Source organism: Anabrus simplex, chromosome 6 (genome assembly GCF_040414725.1).
Source record: "Anabrus simplex isolate iqAnaSimp1 chromosome 6, ASM4041472v1, whole genome shotgun sequence".
NCBI lineage: Eukaryota > Metazoa > Arthropoda > Insecta > Orthoptera > Tettigoniidae > Anabrus > Anabrus simplex.
In genome coordinates, this window is record NC_090270.1 from 230604748 (window position 1) to 230627649 (window position 22902).

Consider the following 22902-nt stretch of genomic DNA (forward strand, 5'->3'; position numbering starts at 1 on the left):
AGTAGTAGTAGTAGTAGTAGCGTGAGGAAGAAGATGGCGAATACTTAGTATAGATAGATGATGAACGCTGGTTACCTGCTTACCACAGTGTCGGTGTTATGTCCACACAAACTTGTCCATGCTAAATTGATTACGCTAATTCCAGATAGACCCCCAGCCCCAAAACTGATCCATGATAAAAAAGGGAGAATTTCAGCCGATGAAAGTCCGGCTCCACGGCTAAACATTTATCATGCTGGCCTTTGGTTCAAGGGAATCCGGGCTCGATTCCCGGCAGGGTTGGGGATTTTAACTTCTAATATTTAATTCTTCTGACTCCGGGGCTGGATGTTTGTGCCGTCTTCATCAATATAAATTATATTAGGTACGACCACATCCTCGCAGACGCGCAGGTCGCCTACATAGCGTCAATTCGAAAGACCTGTACTACGCCTCTCCGGAGGCTACATGCTATTATTTACGATGAGGCCTGCTAGGGACCACGTGTCAAATTCAATTCACCCTTCCGTGTTGTTTCCTCCTCCGTTCTTTCCAGTATTCCTTCATCATTGCACTATGCTTTATTCTTCTCTCCTCAGACCACTTTGGGTCGGGTTTTTCCTTGAAATCCTTCCATACTTAAAAAAATATTTTAATATTTCTCTTTCTATAGTTTCCCCTTCTGTTTGTTTCTTTTTAAATCTTTCTTGACCTCTTGTGTCCAGCTCGTTGTTGACTTTTTCTCCCAAAGGCACTTGAATATCTGTTTTGTCAATGTCTTTTTTTTTTTTTTTTTTTTTTTGCTAGTTGCTTCACGTCGCACCAACACAGATAGGTCTTATGGCGACGATGAAATAGGATAGGCCTAGGAATGGGAAGGAAGCAGTCGTGGCCGTAATTAAGGTACAGCCCCAGCATTTGCCTGGTGTGAAAATGGGAAACCACGGAAAACCATATTCACGGCTGCCAACAGTGGGGTTCGAACCCACTATCTCCCGGATGCGAGCTCATAGCTTCGTTCCCCTAACTGCACGGCAAACTCGCCCGGTCAATCTGTTTTCATCCATTCTACTGATATGTCAAATAAATAGCAATCTCCTCGTTTTTTATTGTTTCTGTTATATTTTCTATGTTCTGGTATATTTCCGTGTAAGTGTCTGGCTCCATGGCTAAATAGTTAGCGTGCTGGCCTTTGGCCACAGGGGTCCCGGGTTCGATTCCCGGCAGGGTCGGGAATTTTAACTTTAATTGGTTAATTTCGCTGGCATGGGGGCTGGGTGTATGTGTCGTCTTCATCATTTCATCCTCATCATGACGCGCAGGTCACCTAAGGGCGTAAAATCAAAACACCTGCATCTGGCGAGCCAAACTTTTCCTCGGACACTCCCGGCACTAATAGCCATACGCCATTTCATTTCATTTCTTTTCTTTTCGTATAACTTCTTATTTTACACTTTTCTCTTGTTTTCATGGTTCATAAGAGTTTTCTCATGATTCTTCTTTCTAGTAATTCCAATTTATCTAAACTACAGTTCATAACTAGGCGTTCTCTTGCATTAAGACATTCTGGTTTCCCCACTACATTGTAGTGTCTTACTTTAAGTCATTTAGATAAGCATTTCTTGTTGTTAAAGTTCTCAGTGTTGCCAAACGCTTTTTCCATCTAGACGCTATTATTATCTAGCTATACGCTATTATTACTAGCCAATGAAGGTACTGATTTTGCCCGTTTCAATGTTCGCAGGACAGTCTTAATTCCCTGGTAATTATCACGGGTGTTTGAGAGGGCGTTTGGTCCGCTAACAGTTCCTTTTTGAACTCTTACATTTACAATGCTAATGCGAGTGTGTGGTAACCAGAGACGCAGGGCTTCGCACTGGAACCTGACTCCTATCTTGATCAGGGAGCGCCACACATTATGGGACATTTTGGCAGTGTTGACATCTGGATGATTAATGTCCAGTAGTAGGAACAAGTTCACATGAACTGCTATTAATTATAGTTACGTTCGCTCCAGATCACATCTCCACGTTTTAGAACACAACGCCTAAAGGTGTGTCGAACTCGAGGGTGACAAAACACGCAGTTAAAATAGTCTTCCCCGTTAATTTAAATAATATTATTATTATTGTTATTATTATTATTATTCAGAAAGGGTGACGAGATTTCAGGAAGAAAAGAGGAAAACGCCCGAAGATGATATTACGGGAGCAATCGTATAAATAATAATAATAATAATAATAATAATAATAATAATAATAATAATAATAATAGATATATCGTCATTATTAGAGCCTCCTAGCTCAGGCGGTAGCGCACCGGCCTCTCACCACTGGGTTCCGTGATTCAGATACCAGTCAGTCCATGTGAGATTTGTGCTGGACAAAGCGGAGACAGGACACGTTTGTCTTCGGGTACGCAATTTTGCCCTGCCATCTTTCATTCCAGCAACACTCTCCAGTATCATTTCATTTCATCTGTCAGTCATTAATCGTTGCCCCAGAAGAGTGCGACAGGCTTCGGTAGCCGATATATTTCCTATCCTCGCTGCTAGATGGGCAGCTCATTCCATTCCTGACTCGGTCAAATGACTGGAAACAGGCTGTGGATTTTCATTTTCATATCGTCATTATTACGATAATATGCAAATCCACTGATATTCTGGATGATACTATTACTGCTACTACAACTGAAACGTTTTCATTCCGTCCCTGAAGGGGACGGCGGGCCTCCTAGACTGTAACGCCCTCTCGCAGGCCAGCGAGATGTGATTCGGTGAAGTAGAACTACGGAAAATGTGAAGGGGTTGGTGGCCGTGAACTATACTAGGAACTGTCCCAGCATTCGCCTTAGTGCAGGAGAATGGAAAACCACGAAAAAACCATTCTCAGGACAGGCGACGGTGAGGACAAACCCCTCCGTCTCCCGAATGCAGAGCGGTAGAGCGACGACAGAGCCGCGGCCACCCCTCCTCTGTTTGGTTCGTCGGTCACAGTGCAGAGCCGTCGACCCAGGGACCAGCCGTGGCCAGCTGTAGGCTGAAGCCCACTCTGCATCTGACGACCATGGATATATAACTTTTTAGTCGTGACCTACATGTTGCTGAATTGTAAAACTTTCATCTGCTGCCCCATGCACTTCACATATTTCTCAGAAAGGTATGTGACTATCTGCAGAAAGAAATATCCTCGCAAAATTGTGAAAATATTTTTCTTTCAATGGACATCTGTAGATGGTTTGGCATTCTAACACTTGAAGTGAATCCCACACGCAGAAATAAAACTTGCCCCGTGTAAAATGGAAATAACAAGCACATATATGAAGGTTAATACTCAAGCGCTTCAACACCTTACTGAAAATAATATTAATTTATACCTATTGCAGTAGTCCGCCTCTGTGGTGTAGTGGTTAGCGTGATTAGCTGCCACCCCCGGAGGTCCGGGTTCGATTCCCGGCTCTGCCACGAAATTTGAAAAGTGGTACGAGGGCTGGAACGGGGTCCACTCAGCCTCGGGAGGTCAACTGAGTAGAGGTGGGTTCGATTCCCTCCTCAGCCATCCTGGAAGTGGTTTTCCGTGGTTTCCCACTTCTCCTCCAGGCAAATGCCGGGATGGTACCTAACTTAAGGCCACGGCCGCTTCCTTCCCTCTTCCTTGCCTATCCCTTCCAATCTTCCCCTCCCTCCACAAGGCCCCTGTTCAGCATAGCAGGTGAGGCCGCCTGGGCGAGGTACTGGTCATACTCCCCAGTTGTATCCCCCGACCAAGAGTCTGAAGCTCCAGGACACTGCCCTTGAGGCGGTAAAGGTGGGATCCCTCGCTAAGTCCGAGGGAAAAACCGAACCTGGAGGGTAAACAGATGATGATGATGATGATGACCTATTGCAGTAATAATATATTCCCCTCTCATCGGAAGTCCATCCAGATTAGAAGCGATATGGATTTTCACTGAGTATGAATAAGAGCCGTAGCAAAAGTAAAGTCATCTCCTTGGATGGTGGAGTGGTCAGCTCTACGCCCAGCCGCCTTCGCCCCCAGGAATTAACCTAGTACCTATTTTTGGTGTAGGCTGAGTGAACCTCAGGGCCATATGCACCTCCGGAAGTGGAAATCTCGTTTCTTAAATTTTGACTTCCTGACGGGGATTCGAACCCACGTCCTTCCGGGCGAACCGAGCACGCCTTTACCGCCTCGGCCAGGCAGCCCCTTAGAGTGGTAAAAGGTTACTTTACTCCAGTTTTCGAACTGAGTACTGAACCTTTTGATGACTGAGTACTTTTGTTTAGAGGAAGCTCGGATGACTGTTGATAACCCAACGTAAAAGCGTAAAAGTGTCTGAATAATAACGCAGAACAAACAAAAAATGACTTAAACATAAAAATATAACGTAACGAATTGCTGAAAATGACAAAATAACGGTGCAAAAGTCAAAAATAACTAAAATAAAACAAATGGCAAAAAGGGCTTAATAAATAGACCCATTATGCATTTCTGTTATCAGGCTGCTATGATCAGGATTTATACAAAAGTTAGAAATATTGCACCTATAAGCCGACAGCCCAAGTTTACAATATGTATGGTTTTCTTCTACCACCACCACTACCGCTTTTCCCGCACCAGTGGGGCTGCGGGTGCGAACTGTGTCGCACATATGGATTTATCCCTGTTTTACGGTCGGATGCCCTTCCCGACGCCAAACTTATATGGAGGGATGCGATCACTATTACGTTTTTCTGTTGTGGTTGATAGTGTATTGATTGAATATGAAGCGGAAAGTGTTGGGAAAAACACAAATACCCAGTCCCCGAGCCAGAATAATTAATCTGATGCGATTAAAATTCTCTAGAGAATCGAACCCAGGATCCTCTGAACCGAAGGCCTCAACGCTGACCATTCATCCAGTGGAGACAGACTTAGCAGCAATATGTATGATACACCAATTAAAAGATGACATGTTATCAAAATCCGGGCCCTTAATATAACACTGTCAGTACCATATCTGGAAATTTGTCATTTCGACTAATCATCCCAGATTGTGTAAATTATATTTCTACATCAAAATCCACACTGCGGAAACCATTCTTGATCACAATAATCGGGAAAGGCAATTTATGCAATTCTACAAATTCCTACATTAACTCTATCAAAACTGAGTATGACGTAACTTCTGGTCATCTTTAAATATAGCAAACAATGTTATTCGTACCAGGAATTCATTATTTAAATCAATATTCGTTGCTTTCATCTCTATATTTGTAGCAATTCGGAAACAATCCAAGTAGACCTTGAATATGAGATGGTAAAATTTCCTGGTCTCGCAATTGAAGCAGGCAGTTTCGAGTAGAAATTACAATAATTCATTCGCCAGTCCATACCCGCCAATGTTGCGGCTCACGAATGCGTTGTACATCCCAAATATATCATTACCGAGCATCATCACTGTCGTACGCAAGTCCAGAGCTGACCTTCCGCTCGCCTACAAAGAACAACTCGTAACAACATACTATTTTCACGTGCACCAGGCTGATTATTGTGTTCTCTCTAAGACCCCCGCCAAGTCCTGGTCTTTTCTTTCTTATGTTCGGAAACCTCCATCGAAGTACCTTTATTATGTAACTTATAACTAGTAGGATCCAGAAGTCATCATCATCATCTGTTTACCCTCCAGGTTCGGTTTTTCCCTCGGACTCAGCGAGGGATACCACCTCTACCGCCTCAAGGGCAGTGTCCTGGAGCTTCAGACTCTTGGTCGGGGGATACAACTGGGGAGAATGACCAGTACCTCGCCCAGGCGGCCTCACCTGCTATGCTGAGCAGGGGCCTTGCGGGGAATAGGGAAGATTGGAAGGGATAGACAAGGAACAGGGAAGGAAGCGGCCGTGCCCTTAAGTTAGGTACCATCCCGGCATTTGCCTGGAGGAGAAGTGGGAAACCACGGAAAACCACTTCCAGGATGGCTGAGGTGGGAATCGAACCCACCTCTAGTCAGTTGACCTACCGAGGCTGAGTGGACCCCGTTCCAGCCCTCGTACCACTTTTTCAAATTTCATGGCAGAGCCGGGAATCGAACCCGGACCTCCGGGGGTGGCAGCTAATCACGCTAACCACTACACCACAGAGGTGGACAGGATCCAGAAGTCCCGCTATAAAATAGGCATGTGGATTAATTCTCGGTGCATGAATAGCGATACACTAGGCAAGTTTCTTTTTTTTAATGTGATTTTGAATATGCAAGGTGAATTATTTTATTTTTGGCATTTTTTACGTTGAGTAATGCAACTTAGGCCTATTTTTTATTTTTAAGGCACATTCTGAATTTTATTTATTCATAAATTAGATTCGACAGACTGAAGTACGTAACAGTTATAAAGTAATTATTACGCCATACTACTCGTAAGTAATCTATCATTTAAATGTATTTTCATGTATTTATTTTGTACTTCACTTCTTTCGTTATCATGAAACATTTTGTTTGATTTGATATTAATACTTTGTAATAGTTAGCTTTATGCAATTCCTATGTTAACTTTTATGTTTTCGTCTAATTTCGATGTTATGTTATTGTAAGCAATGCCGGGATGAATAGCTCAGGCGGTAGAGCGCCGGCCTTATGAGTTCAAGTTGGCGGGTTAATCCCTGGCTCAGTCCGGTGGTATCTGAAGGTGCTCAAATACGTCAGCCTAGTGTCGGGAGATTTACCGGCAAGTAAAGGAACTCCTGCGAGACTAAGTTCCGGCACCCCGTCTTCTCCGAAAACCGTAAAAGTAGTTAGGGTATTATTAATTTTTTACAATTTGCTTTACGTCGCACCGACACGGATAAGTCTTATGGCGACCGAAAAGATAGGAAAGGGAAAGAAGTGGGAAGGAACCGGTCTGGTTTGAAAATAGCAAACAATGGGAAACCGTCTTCAGGGCTGCCGACAGTGGGGTTTGAACCATTTATTTCCCGAATGAAAGCTTACAGCTGCACGACCCTAATAGCACGAGCAACTCTCCCGGTATTATTATTATTATTATTATTATGATTATTATTATTATTATTATTATTATTATGATTATTATTATTATGATTATTATTATTATTATTATTATTATTATTATTATTATTATTATTATTATTAATTTTAAGTAAGCATTCCCACCAGAATATCTCCTAACTGTAATGTGTAACAATTTAAAAATATATTATTTCTGTGAATCATGACTTAGTTTAGAATTGCGATTTCTTGTAATGCTGCATGTCACGTCTGGAGCAGTTTTGCGAAACTGGATCTCACTCTTTAATAGGAAACTTAATTCTTTGGTGTGGTACCGCCCGCTGAGCTAGCACCTAGTATGATCCTTACTGACCCCGTCATGCGAGCTAGCAGGGTGTCAAGGCCCGACCTAACCTCAACCCGCGCGTGGGTGAAGCCAGTCGCTGTGATGGTATCGCGTCTTGCAGAGCCGAGATTCGATCAGCCCGTCTCCGCCAAGCCGTTAGTTCTCACAGAGCGGTATTGTTCCTCCGAGGCACCGACCAGAACCACACACCTAGAGGTGACGTGCAAGGGATATATTTTCAAACGTGGTAAGTAGGGCTCAGTAAGTTTAAAACGTATAAATTGCCTAAAAAAGAGCATAAAATATCCAAAAAGGACCTAAAAACTGGCAAATAGGATGTAAAAATTTGATCAAAATTCATTTTAATTTTAATTACATGTTTAATTAAGGAAAAAAATGGCGTATGCCTTTTGGTGCCGAGAGAGTCCGAGGACATGTTCGGCTCTCCAGGTGCAGGTCTTTTGATTTGACTCCCACAGGCGACCTACGCGTCATGATGAGGATGAAATGATGACGAAGACGACACATACACCCAGCCCCCGTGTTAGAGAAATTAACCAATGGTGCTAAAATTCCCGAACCTGCCGGGAATTGAACCCGGGACCCCTGTGACCAAAGGCCAGCATGCTAACAATTTATCCATGAAGCCGGACTTAATAAAGGAATATAATGTTTTAAAAATGGAAAATTCTTATGGCATGCAACATACAGTGCTAAATTATGTGAGTGAAATACTTCTTCTTTCAGAGATTATAGAGGCCTACAGTACTTTTAGATACGCATAATTTAAACAGGAAATTTCGTGCTTGTTAAAAATGTACGGTACTTGCAGAATTTAGATTAAATTATTTTTCCATCTAGAATTAATTCAGCGAACCCGCGATGAACATCCTGGAGAAAGAAATTGAAATTACTATAAGTAGAATGTCTTTTGGCTTAAACACACCAGGGTTATAGGACTTGGAATTCGGAAACCTTATCTCATTTGGCTTAGTTGTCTTCAGGTTTTTACGAGTAAAGGATCATCGGTTTTCAGACAGCACATTGCGGAACATCAAGAAACTCCAATTTTTAACAACTTGCTGTACATCACGATGACACAGATAGGTATTATGGAGACGATGGGATGGGAAAGGCCTAGGAGTGTGAAAGAAGCATCCGTGGTCATAATTAAAGTACATCCTCAGCATTTACCTGGTATGAAAATGGGAAACCACGGAAAACCATCTTTAGGGCTGCCGACAGTGGAGTTCGAACCCACTATCTCCCGGATGCAAGCGCACAGCTACGTGACCCTAACCGCACGGCCAACTCGCCCGGTCGGGAAATTCCTCTCCACATCAAGAACACTCACATCAAAATGTTCTCCTTTCAATATTTCACTTATCTTCCACATAATTCGATTTTCCTGGTTTATTTTAAGCACTACTTTCATTTTTTCATTTCATTTCAATGTCTCTTTTTTCAGATGTGATGGATGAATTAACAACGATTCGAATTGGGAGTGGGCATTAAAACATAGCCGAAAGAAGAGGAAATCGCAAGAAAAGCCGTTAAGACCTAAAAAGGGCCAAAAAGGACTATTAATACAAAAAACGCCGAAAAAGGCAAGAAAGGAAAAATAAAACTCTTCTTTTGTGGCCTACAATGACCCAGAATGAACATATAATACGTTGGGCCTCGTCTTCGGACACCCGAGAAAAAAAAATGTTCCTGAAGTTCCTAGCCCTAGAGATAAGTTTTCATTTTCTCCCCCTCCCCCCCCCCCCACCTCCATAGAATTTTCCTATTAGGTGTCCTCTAAATTCTCTCTTGGTGATTCTTTTAGTCCCTATGGTTACACACTGAGAAACGCCCGTGATCATAAAATAATATCACTCATTGCAAATGAGCTTCATAGAAAACGTTTACAAAAAGGTTCATGGCGTGTCAATGAAGGTCGTAGCAGAAGAATCGACAAGATAGCTTTTAAACACAATAGCAAGAAGCGTCATATTATCAATCCGACAGTCAGAATGGAGCATCACATCACACAGGGCAGCCTGAGGTGATTAACAATTAGTGTCAGAATTTCCTATGGGAAGATCAAAGGATCATAAATATTTATTTAAAGCCACTCGGTCATGGCCAGCCATCAACGGTTGCCAATTGCAGATTACCGCCAGCCATAAGACATAGCCTGCACCGTTGCTAGGTAACATTGTCTGGCCATCCATACTTAACATCACCGTCTGCACTGTTGCTAGGTTACACTTCCGTCACACATTTTGTTACATCACATTACTATTTATTACACAAATTTTCGGATGACGCCCAGTTTCAAGACACATTTTTGTCAGAAGGAACATCTAGATACCTATAATTTTCTACAGGAGGAAGTACCATTTAGAAGAATGGAAGTATTGTTTTCAATAGTAGAGGCATGTGGTATAATAAGTAGATTATCATTAATTTCTGGAACAGATTCGGCTTACAAAACTCCAGAATTCATATTTTGATAGTCGCCATTTTACGGGGATCTATTTCAAAATCACATCTATATTTGCATTAGTTTTCTACTCCTTTTATATTCCCGTTGTCCAAACGCCGAAATTGTTTTTTAAATTCTTTATATTTACAATGTTTTAAACCCGTAGACTATATTTTGCGTTAATAATATTTGATTTCGAGTTATTTATCAGATGAAGTTTGATATTGTAATATTGTAATGTTCAAATACGATTAATTCGTGTCATGTAAATTTTGGTGCCTTTAATATTCCTCTTCAGGACAACATTGCGATGAATTCGTACCTGCTAAAGGCTCAGTATTATTATTATTATTATTATTATTATTATTATTATTATTATTATTATAAGAATATTAATAATTATTATAATTACAATAATAATACCCGTTGTGAGAGTAAATGCATACGGAATTTTATCAGAAGAGAAGAAAGGTAGGCCCTACATATCGGAAACATCCAGAGAATCTTGTTTGGTGAATAAGAATGGTAAAAAGAGAAAAAAACAGGGCATGTTAGCATTTTTATAGGGTGCAACACTTACGTAACGGGGTTGAGTAACGGAGGCGGTAAAGGCATGCTCTATTCATCCAGAAGGACGAGGGTTCCATTCCCGGTCAGAAAGTCGAGAAAAAAGGAGAAATGAATTTTTCACTTCTGAAAGAGAACACATAGATCTCAGGTTCACTCATCCTACGCCAAAAGTGAGTACCAGGTTAATTCTTGGGGGGGCTAAAGCCTTTGGTTACAGAGCTAACCATCAAGTGCCGAGGTTACTTCCAGTTCCCCAAGGACCTTCATGAAAATAGAAGATATGAAATGCAGCGTAGGGTGGCATGAGGACCCAGACAGTAACTATGTGGTACTGTAGTTTATAATCCAAAGCCCATATGACATAGATCCCGCTGAATGGCGTTAGGGTCTGTCTTCAGGAAGCCATGCGAGAATAAACTAAGACTTTTAATGTAGAAAATATGTCTTAGCAGACAAAGCACGGGTCTCTATACTAGGAAATGTGGAAGAGCTAAAGGCCACGGAAATATTTAAAATTGTGACCCTTGGATAGCTCTATCCAACGAGGAAAAAAAAATTTCGAAAATCACTTCTGGCCTAAATTCAGTTCCGGAAAAACAGCATAAAATAGCTTGCTTTTTACTCGGTTTTTTATTCAAATCCCAGCCAAATTGACTTATTTACATTATCTTTCTGTAATGTACTTCTCCGTTCAATACCCTAAGCATTTTTGGATTTTTTGAAAAATGAAACTATGCATTAAATCACATTAGCGGACGTAGTGGTAGAAAATGGCAGACTGCTAATCTAATCGAGCGGATGACGTTGATTAAGAAAAGGATAGTCATTTTTAGTCATAAATAAAAAATATAATCTCATACTTTATTATCTGCCTGCTGTCATTTCTTGATGGATAGAGTATTTTTGCATTCATCTCTTGGCACAGGCCAGAGTAAAGTGTAGCTTCCACCGAAGTCCCAGTCAACATCCATGGCTGTGACAATATGGAAGTTGCTGGGGTATGGGTAGTGCTGAGTAATAACATTCAGAGCACGACTAGTGCATCTGAGTGTTATGAAAGGTGCTGCTCATAGGGTCAGTCGTGCTGCAATAGTACTTTCTAACCCAGTGAGGAAAGCAATGGCAAACTACTTCACTCCTCATCTTGTCTAGTACGCCTCATTTTGGTGCTGCCATTGGTTTTTGGGGTTTCCTTATAACCGCATAACCTTTGGTGGTGCTATTTGAGGATCCAACCAGCCTCTGGGCTGATGACCTAATAATACTTTATTATATTTTATTTTCCTAAAATTTGTACCTCGTATCCCTAGGACGTTTTTAACATTGAGTTACTTGCTTGAAAGGCTAGAACTGTTGGTTTTATAATTCTGGAGGTTTAAGCTGAAAGGAATATCCCAGTCACGAGCGAAGTGCTGCATGTGGATAGTTTTCCATCTTTTCTGGGTTAATCAAGTGGATCTGATCTGCCAGGTGACTAGAGCAGGTGCAGGACCGCCAGCAGGCAAACAGTCAACGCGTGACCGGCTCCTCATTGCTCTACATTGGAGGTCAGCGCATCGACAAAAAGTCTGGGTGAGGATCATCGGCACGCACAAGTGGTACGGAAACAACGGCCTGTAGCTGTAATTAGCTGAGGAAATAGCATTACCACTCAGGGAGGTCCAAGTTCTAGGTCACGGTGTATGTTTAAATATCGTAATGGCATTTACTTAGCTGCCGGCTTTCCATCTAGACGGCCAAGCTTCGAACCACTGAGGATTCTGGGAAGAAATCCCTCTGAGAAATAATGTGCCTCAGAAACTGGCTACCGAAATCCAATATGAGTCAAAGTGCGTTCAAGGTAACCTCAGGAATATCTAGGATAACCTGAAGACATTACGTATATTTCCTTGCATTCGTTAAGTTTGAAGATAATTTTACTAAAAAGAAGCGAAAACTGATTACAGACGTGATGTCTTATTCAAATAGTAAACACTAAAGCAGATGAATAATTGATTTAAGAAAGGAACAATAGTATAATTGAGATGATGATGATGAGGACAGGAGCATCAAAAAGCCATAGCACTCAGAAGTATTAGGCCTGCTAAATACTGAGCAGAAAAAGAAATAGGAGAAAGGAAAAAGGAAAATAGGTAGCCACCTGTAGGAAGATATTCACCTTCATGTACTTTTCTTCCAGTAAAGAATATATTTTCAACATGTTTCAGGACTAATAGGCTACGTGCCAGAGTTCCAAATAGTATTCTAGGTATATACATCAAGTTCGGATAAGTTTCTCCAGTGGCCAGAAATCCGAATGTCATTTTCAGTCTCATTTCGGGAAAAATATCTTGTCTCATATTTGTGTCTTTTCAAATAATTTTGGGACTAACAAGATCTAGAAGTTGCTTAAAACTGTTTCCGTCAATTCTTAGGAAATTTCTCTGTGAATGCTGGTGTTCTAACCTGAACTCATTTTCGACCAACGAGAGCAATCCTTTACTTTTTTCTCTTCTCTTAATCCAATCACGAGGCTCAGCATTTCCTGGCATTTTTCTTTATATTTACCACTGTACAACATATAACTGCAGCTAATTTATCAGCAATTTTTTCCTTTGATTTTGGAGCCATACTCTCAAACCCACCGTTCTCTGAAGGGCTGATCTTGCTTCAAAATTGTTTTGATAGATGGCAGTATATACACATCTTAGTTCAGATTTTACTTCATAGATGACTATCCTACTCCTTCCACAGATTTTATAAAATAATTTTTCCGTGGGAAACACAACATGTTTTCGTGAAATTTGTGTAAAAGTATTTGTACAACAAATTTTACGAAATATTTTACCGTAAGCAATGGGTAATAGGGACGAACACACTGCGTGGAAGTGTTAAACGGGAAGGTGAAAAAGTTACCGAAGAGATAAACATGTGTCCATTCATAAACGCGTGCAATATGATTCACAAGTTGAAAGATATAATAATAATATTACGTTTGGAATTTGGACGTCTGCTGGATTGCCACGTGAGTTTTCTCGAAAATCATGGAGTGATTTTGTGCTCTGTCTAAGCTACGACATGAAACTCTGCAGGTTTTTTTAAATGGTGCACCGATTGACGGTGTGAGGTTTTTATTAAGTAACATTTCCGTTATGTTTAAGAAAACTGTAGAAACATTTAAAATAAATTATATTGGAGATTGTTGAGCAGATGCAGACACCTCGTAATGCCTGCATCTTCGCAGAGACACAGTCTCGGTGTGCTCCAAAGTCTTAGACAGAGACTTGCAGACTGAACGCTGAAGGCATAGAGTCTATAGTGAAGAGAAATGTATGTTTTTGAATAAATGTAACCGACAGCTTCTAGTCGAAACTCTCTCAAATGTTCTACTTGCCGGGTTCGATCCCAGCTCAGACCGTTGGTATTCGAAGATGTTCAAATATGTCAGCCTGGCGTCGGTACATTTATTGGCACGTAAAAAACCTCATGCAATACAAAATTACGGCAACTCTGCGCCTTCAAAAACTGTAAAAGTTGCTAGTTGAAATTAAAAACCAATATAATCATCGTATTATTATGCCTGTCATATATATTAAATGTATAAAAGGATTGCGTTAAGTGAACACGTAAAAGGGATAATTCTCAATTTACGGTTCTAGAAATACGTTTTCTCAACAAGAACACTGTCGTTCAAGTGATCCATTCTATTCCTATGGGAGATACATTATTAATACTGTATTTCCATACCTAGCAGGAAATCGTGCTTAAATAATGTATAAGTTTCAAGAGCAAGTTCCAAACACATGAATCCAATAATAATAACAACAATTTTATTGGTTTTACGTCCCACTAACTAAATTTGTTCCGGTTTTCGGGGACGTCAATGTGCCGGAACTTAGTCCCACAGGTGTTAGCTTACGTGCCAGTAAATCTACCGGCATGAGGCTAGGGACGTATTTGAGCACTTTCAAATACCACCGGACTGAGCCAGAATCAAACCAGCCAAGCTGGGGTCAGAAGGCCAGTGTATCAACCGTCTAAGCCACTCAGCCAACACACGAATCTACCAACCCCCGTAGGAACTAGGAACAATCAATTGTTAATGCATTCCTCCGTATGAGATTGGGAGGGCATCCAATCGTAAAACGGGGCTTAATCCACATACAGTGTATAGCTCTAGTAATTGGAGAAAAGTTAGGTAGAAGAAGTAAAAATATTTTACGTTCTGTGAAGTAATTGTAAGAGAGCCTCAATTTCTTGGGAGTTTTATTTTTGCCACCTGAAAATTACCACTAGAACTTGTAGTTCTACTTGTAAAGCCCTACTGTTTAGTTAGAGGTCTGTAAATTTAAAAACTTCAGAAAAATATACGATGAGTTACTGAACAAAATTAGTTCCGTCCTTGTCATTCTGAAAGAAGTAAGGATCAATTCGTTGGCATAGAGTTACACACCAGAAGGGCAGTCTCCCATACGAACACGTGGATGATGTCATTGGGTGAGGGTGGCCGTCTACAATGTTTGATCGATTCTTCAGCGTCAGCGTGGAGACAAGCTCGTGGAGTTCGCGGCTGTTTCACACCCCAAGCCAAGGTACTGTGGAACATGCAGTCGTTCATTGTAGTAGTATTATGAACAGTTAGCTGCTTCTACGTTTAATGACCTTCCATGCAACTTGGACTGTGAAATTAACTGTCGTCTCTTGCTTTGAACATAGCGCAAACCCATTCCCAGAACGATAATGATGAAACGTTGAGCTCTACAATATCTATCGGAGAGACAAAATAGTTCAACAGCATTATCAAATTTTGAGTACCGATATATGCAGTAAAGCCAACTCGTTCCGTCACTACATTTTGACTCACCTTGTGAAACATAAGACGGTCTTTTCTCGTAAAACAGAGTGTGTTGGCAGTGCGGTGTCGCGCAGCTGTGAGCTTGCATTCGGAAGATAGTGGGTTCGAATACCATCGTCGGCAACCCTGAAGATGGTTTCCCATTTTCACACAATGAAAATGCCGGGGTTTTACCTTAATTGAGGCCACGGCCGCTACCTTCACAATCCTATCCCTCTCCTATCCTTGGGTCACCGAAAACCTTCGATGTGTTGGTGCGAAATTAAACCGTAAGCATAATAATAATAATAATAATAATAATAATAATAATAATAATAATCAAGGCCATGATATTGATGATCTATAAAACGACGCAAAAATCCAGTAAAAAGATCCGAAAACTTCAAAAATTACAAATTTTAAATGAAATTTCACATTCGATTTACTAATCGAGTTGGTATAGCCTATATTTATGTTATAGACATAATATGCTTTTGGGCTTTTGCCATGTCAAGAAAACAAGGTGTATCTTTTATGTTTTGCAGAGAACTTTGCTCCCGTCTTCAGAAGAAAATCACTTCTGTTCACGAGGAAGATTTCTCTAACTGGAGGTGTCTCTCCTGGAATGTGGATATTTCCAAGAATTAAGTGGTGAACAAGGTGAACAAAGTTTCTTTAGTCCCCAGATTGACAAAGCATTATGAAGATACTCAAATATCCGTATTCTGAATGTTGCGGTAATATTCAATAACACACGCGTAAATGCTTCAAAATTCTCAAACATATAAGAAAATGACAGAAAAGGTATAAAATAATCTAATAAATTCCATAAAATGTCCAAATAATGACGTATAATTTTAGAACATAGTACAAAATGGTAAAATACATGACCTAATAAATTAGCATTTCTACAATGTAGAATTAATGATCAGGGTTTCTGTACAAGTTAGATAATAATAATAATAATAATAATAATAATAATAATAATAATAATAATAATAACAATGAACAATGTCGTAATCACACGGGCATCTTCCCCATTGTTCATTGGAGAGTCATCAGCATACTATTACGCGAATTTTTCACACGAGTCAACTGTTCTAAGGTCCGAGTGATGCGATCGTCGCCCATGAAGCCTGGCGACTGATCTCCTAGGCAACGCTGGTGCGAGTGTCTGAGTAGTACGTATGTACACACTCTGCCATCAAATCTGAGCGTGCGGACTCTTGTACGGAAGAAGGAACATAAAACTTTGTAGGCCTATATCTGGTCCCTTTCGATGGCTTTTCGAAATAAAGTATTTCTTGCCTTACTCTTTATTATACACATTTTTACTAATACACACTCCAATAAACTTGTGTGTTTGAACTGTATTAGAAAGTGACAAGTAGCTTTCAGGACAATATGTAGCTATTGTTATCATTTATACGTAGACCTGCACGATTTTAATGATGAAGTGTAGATAACCTTTGTAACCTTTTAGAGGACAATCGTGGAATAATTTCCCATCCTTATAAGTTATTTTGATCCCTCACACGAAATGGAGCTAAGATCGGGCATCTCTCTGAGAGTTTTAAGATTCAATAGTGTTAATGTTCACAACTTAAAGTTCCATTCTTCGTTTAAGAAACATAATTTAACAAACATTCAAAAGTATCCTGATGGATGATTCGGTAAATATTTCAAAATGTATACTTTCTTCTTTCTTTCCTAATCCCTTTACCGTCCAGGATTGGTTTTTCACTCGGACTCAACGAGGGGTTCCACCCCTGCCGCCTTAAAGGCAGTGCCTCATAGCGCGAGCCTTTTGGGTCGGGGGATACGACTGGAAGGAGGACTAGGAATTCGCCCAGGCGGCTTCACCTACTATGCTAAAGAGGGGCCTCGTTGGGGGATGGGAAGATTGGAAGGGATGGACAAGGAATCGGCCGTGGCCTTAAGTTAGTTACCGTCGCGGCATTAGCCTGGAGAAGAAGTGGAGAACCACGAAAAACCACTTCGAGGATAGCTGAGGAGGGAACCGAATCCGCCTGTACTCAGTCGACTTCCCGAAGCAGAGTGGACCCCATCCCAGCACTCGTACCACTTTTCAAATTACGTGGTAGAGCCGGGAATTGAACCCCAGCCTCCGAGGGTAGCAGCTACTCACATTAACCACGACATCACAGAGGCATTCTCAAAATGTATACCGTACATGGAAAATATTCCGTACATTTCTAACAATACATAGTTGGTATGTTCAATATGGTGAGGCAAGTTAAGGAAAACTGTAAACATATCTTAACGGAGGTGTGTAATAGGTTTTATATTTCAACCGTTCCACCAAGAAGAAAAATAAGAAGAAGAAGAACATGACTAGGTCTTCAGACTGTTGTTAAATTATTTTGCTAGTGATCATACAATGATAACAACGTTTACTTAAGTTCTTGCCACATAACGTTACCATTCCGACCTAAATTGTATTAGGGTTACGAGAACTTTCATGTTTCCGCACTTCAAGGTTCTTGCCAATTATAGACAGATACCTTAATTCCTTTTCCAACGATTCAGTGTTCCACAATGTATTATCTCCCCTACATCACTCACTCATGAATGGCATATTGCTTGCCAATTACTACTCTGCTATCTAGTGTTGTTGGGTTGTCTTGTTGTACTTCAAATCAAAACAATAATAAACCAGTTTTCTTCAGCGGAAATGGCTCTGGCAATATCGATTTCTTCTGAATAGTCCATGCAATAGGGGCGTATAATTTTTCATTTCCAGGTTTCTCAATCATTAACGCTCTGAAAATTTTAAGATTCAATAGTGTTAATGTTCACAACTTAAAGTGCCATTTTTCGTTCAAGAAACATAATTTAACAAACAATCAAAAGTATCCTGATGGATGATTCGGTAAATATTTCAAAATGTATACTTTCTTCTTTCTTTCCTAATCCCTTTACCGTCCAGGATTGTTTTTTCACTCGGACTCAACGAGGGATCCCACCTCCACCGCCTCAAGGGCAGTGTCTTCATTTGAATGATGTCAAGCCTCATCAAGATTTTAATTCTTAACGCCACAGAATCACGTACACCTTTTCCATGAGGATGGTATAGAAGCCGTAAGAAAGCCACCGTTGCCCTAATTTAAGGTATAACTCCGGTGTTAGCTTGATGTGAAAATGGAAAACCAATGGAATCCAAAATTGAATGCCCCCTGCGCGCTGCGGTGAGGTTTCGAACACACGATATCGTAAATGCAAGCTTACTGCTACACGACTCGTACTGTGTAATCAACTCCCTGGGTGACGGCTACGAGGCTTGTCGAATGCGTCTACGGTGACTATGGAGTGTTAGTAGGATATATACAGTTGTCAGAAGAAATCATAGACAGACTTAGGAGAAAATCTGTCGCACCTTCCTTCCAACCATTATAAGTTTCACACGGTGTTATGGCAATTTCAACGTGAGATGCATACGACATTCGCTAATCGCTTCAAGTACAAGAGGCCAAAATATTTAAATCTAAATAATATAAAATGAATTTCAACAATTCTATACCACTCGCATAAATTTTTCTTACGACAGAATATTTAAGCGTACCGTATTTAAGAAGAGTTCTTGAAATTCATTGTACTGAAACTCCTCAGGTTGTACCACAGGGTACAGTTTTCAATTTTGTATTTCTCACGAGCCGATAAATATTTTAAGCTGCTAACTGACCCGACTCGTATTTTAGCCGCCGTATTATGGACGCTTGTCACCTAAATTCAAATTTAAAAAAGGCTCTTCAGTGCAAGAGATCTATGATAGAAGATCTATTGGTACATTAAAGAACATCCCGGCGTTTAAGATCGTTAGTAGTTAGGGATGTTAAATTATATATATAATCTGTTTACCTTTCAGGTTGTTTTCCCCCACCCCTCACTCTGACTCAGTGATGATAGTAGTAGTAGTAGTAGTAGTGTATTTTATGTTATTGTGAAAAAGTGTAGCTCAGTTGTTTACCTACAGGCTTTCCTCTTGGAATTCAAGTCGATCCCGGTCGTTATTTTCGCATGTGAAACCACAGAATGCCAAAGAAAACCTTAAAGATCCGGTCAAAAGACAAAATGAGCCGAGATAGTAGCAGTGACCTCAAAACTACCTGCAATAAGTTGAAGAAACGTCTAATATAACGTAATATTTAACATCCCGCCTGCTTCTGTGCTGCGGCGGTTTGTGTGATTAGCTGCTTCCCCCCGAAAATCCTGGTTCGATTGCCGGCTCTGTCACAAAATTTGAAAAGTGGTACGACGGCTAGAACGGGGTCCATTCCTCCTCTGGAGTTCAATTGAGTAGAAGGGGTTCGATTCCCACTTCAGCCATCCTAGAAGTGGGGTTTTCGATGGTATCTCACTTCTCCTCCAGGCAAATGCCAGATTGGTACCTCACTTAAAGCCACGTCCACTTCCTATCATCTTCCTAGCCGATCCCTCCTAACCTTCCCATCTCTCCACAAGGCCCCTGTTCAGCATAGCAGGCGAGGCCGCCTGGGTGAGGTACTGGTCCTCCTTCCAAGTTGTATCCCTAACCAAAAGTAACGCTCCAGGACACTGCCTTTGAGGTGGTAGAGGTGGGATCCCTCGCTGAGCCCGAGGGAAGAAACAACCCTGGAGGGTAAATGGTGTTAGAAATAATAATAATAATAATAATAATAATAATAATAATAATTTAATTATTTATAATTAATTAGAAAGGGGTCCATTCCTCCTCTGGAGTTCAATTGAGTAGAAAGGGGTTCGATTCCCACTTCAGCCATCCTAGAAGTGGTTTTCGATGGTTTGTCACTTCTCCTCCAGGCAAATGACATTTATTAAAAAGTATTTAATTATTATTATTATTATTATTATTATTATTATTATTATTATTATTATTATTTCTTTATTATATACTACTCATTTCTGTGTGTACTGAAGCCACCCTGGCTCATTTCACTTTAGCCGGAAAATTTTAAATCTCAGCCCTTTAGGAGGGAAGTTAGCAGTCATGTCATTGTGCTGAACACCCACCCCATGATAACGGTCACGATGCTGATAATAATAAAAACAATAGTGTTAATTTTAATCAATAATATTACTGACTTTACGTCCCATTAACTACATTTTTGTGGTTTGCGGAGACGCCGAGGCGCAAAAATTTTTTTCTATGGGAATTCTTTTACATGCCAGTAAATCTACTGACATGAGGCTGACGTATATAAGCACATTAAAATACCACCGGACTGAGCCAGGATCCAACCTGACAAGTTGGGCTCGGAAGGCTAGTGATCTAACCGCCCAAGCAACTCAGCCCGGGAGGAGTGTACATTTGTATTGCCATAAAAAATTACTTCAACTGCTTATATTTTTAAAAAGTATACATTTTTCAGTTGAACCAATATATATGGTCCATCTGTGTGGAAGTTTTAAATAGGCTATTTTCTTCAAGTTCCCACCCGCACTCGGCATCTTTGAGGGAAGAACCAAAAATGACAACGGTTATGGAGATGGGGTCGTTAACCTCCCGGGAGCAGAACAGACGGTCCCTACCTGTTATTAATAATCTCCAGGTTGCTGATGGATGTCACACTATCTTCATGTCAGAGAACACTCCACAACACACACCACACTCACTGCACTGTTCAAGCCTAGTCTATGAGGCGAGCATACGCACGACTCGTGCACACCGCACGACCGTTGAACACAGACTGACACTGGCCGAGCAGGCAGAGCAACACCTGTCTGTGGGAGTCCAGCGCCGTCTGGTAGCGGCCATCTCCGACAACAACAACAACAACAACCACCTCACACCACAAAAAGCTGTAAATTTGTAATCGGAATTCTCGTACATGAACAGGATGAAAATAATGGCTAGGAATGAACTACGTCTTTTGTAATAGCGAAGATAATGAGTACAGCACATTGCGAGTGGGAGCGTCCTCTGTTCTCTACATACAAGGGAGTAATGCTGTACTCGATAGAGCAGGGCAAGGATGGATGTTCTACGCTTATTTATTTATTTATTTATTTATTTATTTATTTATTTATTTACATCAAAACATACCTTTGCTGGCGGGACCTGTGTGTACAGTGCACTATGTCTTCTGGTATAGGCTAGAGCAACTTTGTTACTTTCATTGATCTGTCTCTGTCTTATCCTTGGCTTTGGCAATATGAAAGTGACTGAGGTATGAGCGATGCTAGTAATGCCATTCCTTCTGCAGCCAGTCCCTGCTACGACGGTATGAAAATGTTGTTCATAGGGTTGGTTGATGCATGCATTTCAGTGGGCTTGGCAGACTGATATGTAATAGCAAATTCTGGCTAGGTGACGAAAGCAACGGGAAACCACCTCACTCCTCATTTCCCTAGTACGCCTCTTCAGTGATGCCTAGGCCATCTGTGCTGATGGCGGAGCTGTTGAGGATCCAACCAGCCTTAGGGCTGAGGACTCAACATACACATACAACATCAAAACAATTTCATTGTTGTTATGGGTATCAGTCCATAAACTACCGGGTGAGTTGCCATGCGCTTATGGGCACGCAGCTGTGATCTTGAATCCTGGAGATAGTGGATTCGAATCCTACTGTCGGCAGCCCTGGAGATGGCTTCTCCGTGGCTTCCCATTTTCACACCAGGCAAATGCTGGGGCTGTGCCTTAATTAAGGCCACGGCCACTTCATTCCCACTCATAGGCCTCCCCTGCCCCATAAGACATATCTGTGTCGATAAGAAGTAAAGCCAATTGTAAAAAAAAAAATCCATAAACTGGTTTTTATGCAGCCGTCCACGACCCCTGTCCTGCGCTAACCTTTCATTTCTACATAAACTTTACATCCTACATCTACTGCAATCTGTTTCTCATATCCACGCCTTGGTTTAACCCTACCGCTTTTATCGCCTACACTCCCCACAAAAACTCACTAAACAAGTCCTCACTATGGTCCCATTGGTCTTTCACTTTACGTCGCACCGGCTCAGATAGGTGTCATGGTGTCTATCTCGTTTTATGGTCAAATTTTACGAAATCATCCTGTGGCAGCTCGTACGCAGTTTTTAGGTGAGTGGTCGGGACTACCATATCGTCGTTGCGCCTTGAAATACCGCTATGTGGCAATTTTGAGGGGAGAAACACTGACCCGCAGTACATGCATCACTTAGAACGAAAATTCGTCGATATAGTTTATACAATACTGAACCTTGAATGACAGAACCTTTCTGGTCACAGTTCTAAGCTGTAATATTATCACATAGCGGATTTTCTAGGTGTAACGACGCCATGTTCTTGGAGCACGGCTAATACGCCAGAAAGATCGCTTTGTGGTAACATTGTGGGAGAAATACTAACCCGTAGCTCATATAACATCAAGAGCGAGAAATCTTTGATATTACACATTCAGTGACAGAACCTTACCGGCCAAAGTTACGATGATAATCATAATAATAATAATAATAATAATAATAATAATAATAATAATAATAATAATAATAATAATAATAATAATAATGCTTTTACGTATCAGTAACTACTTTTGACTGTTTTCGGAGACGCCGAGGTGCAGGAATTTTGACCCGCAGGAGTTCTTTTACGTGCCATTAAATTTACTGACAACAACCTGACTTATTTAAGCACCTTGAAATACCACCGGACTGAACCAGGATTGAACCTGCTAAGTTGGGATTAGAAGGCCAGCGCCTCAAACGTCTGGGCCACTCAACCCGGTCACCAAAGTTCTAAGCTGA

General features: G+C 40.9%; 1 protein-coding gene across 1 annotated transcript in view; it reads right to left on the reverse strand.

Annotated features, from left to right (window-relative positions):
* mwh (multiple wing hairs) overlaps positions 1 to 20839 on the reverse strand; it is a 516688-nt gene extending 495849 nt beyond the window's left edge. Inside the window, exon 1 of the mRNA XM_067150265.2 lies at positions 20707 to 20839. The gene's annotated coding sequence lies outside the window, so the exon portion shown is untranslated. The remainder of the gene's footprint in view (positions 1 to 20706) is intronic.
* Positions 20840 to 22902: the final 2063 nt, after the last annotated feature.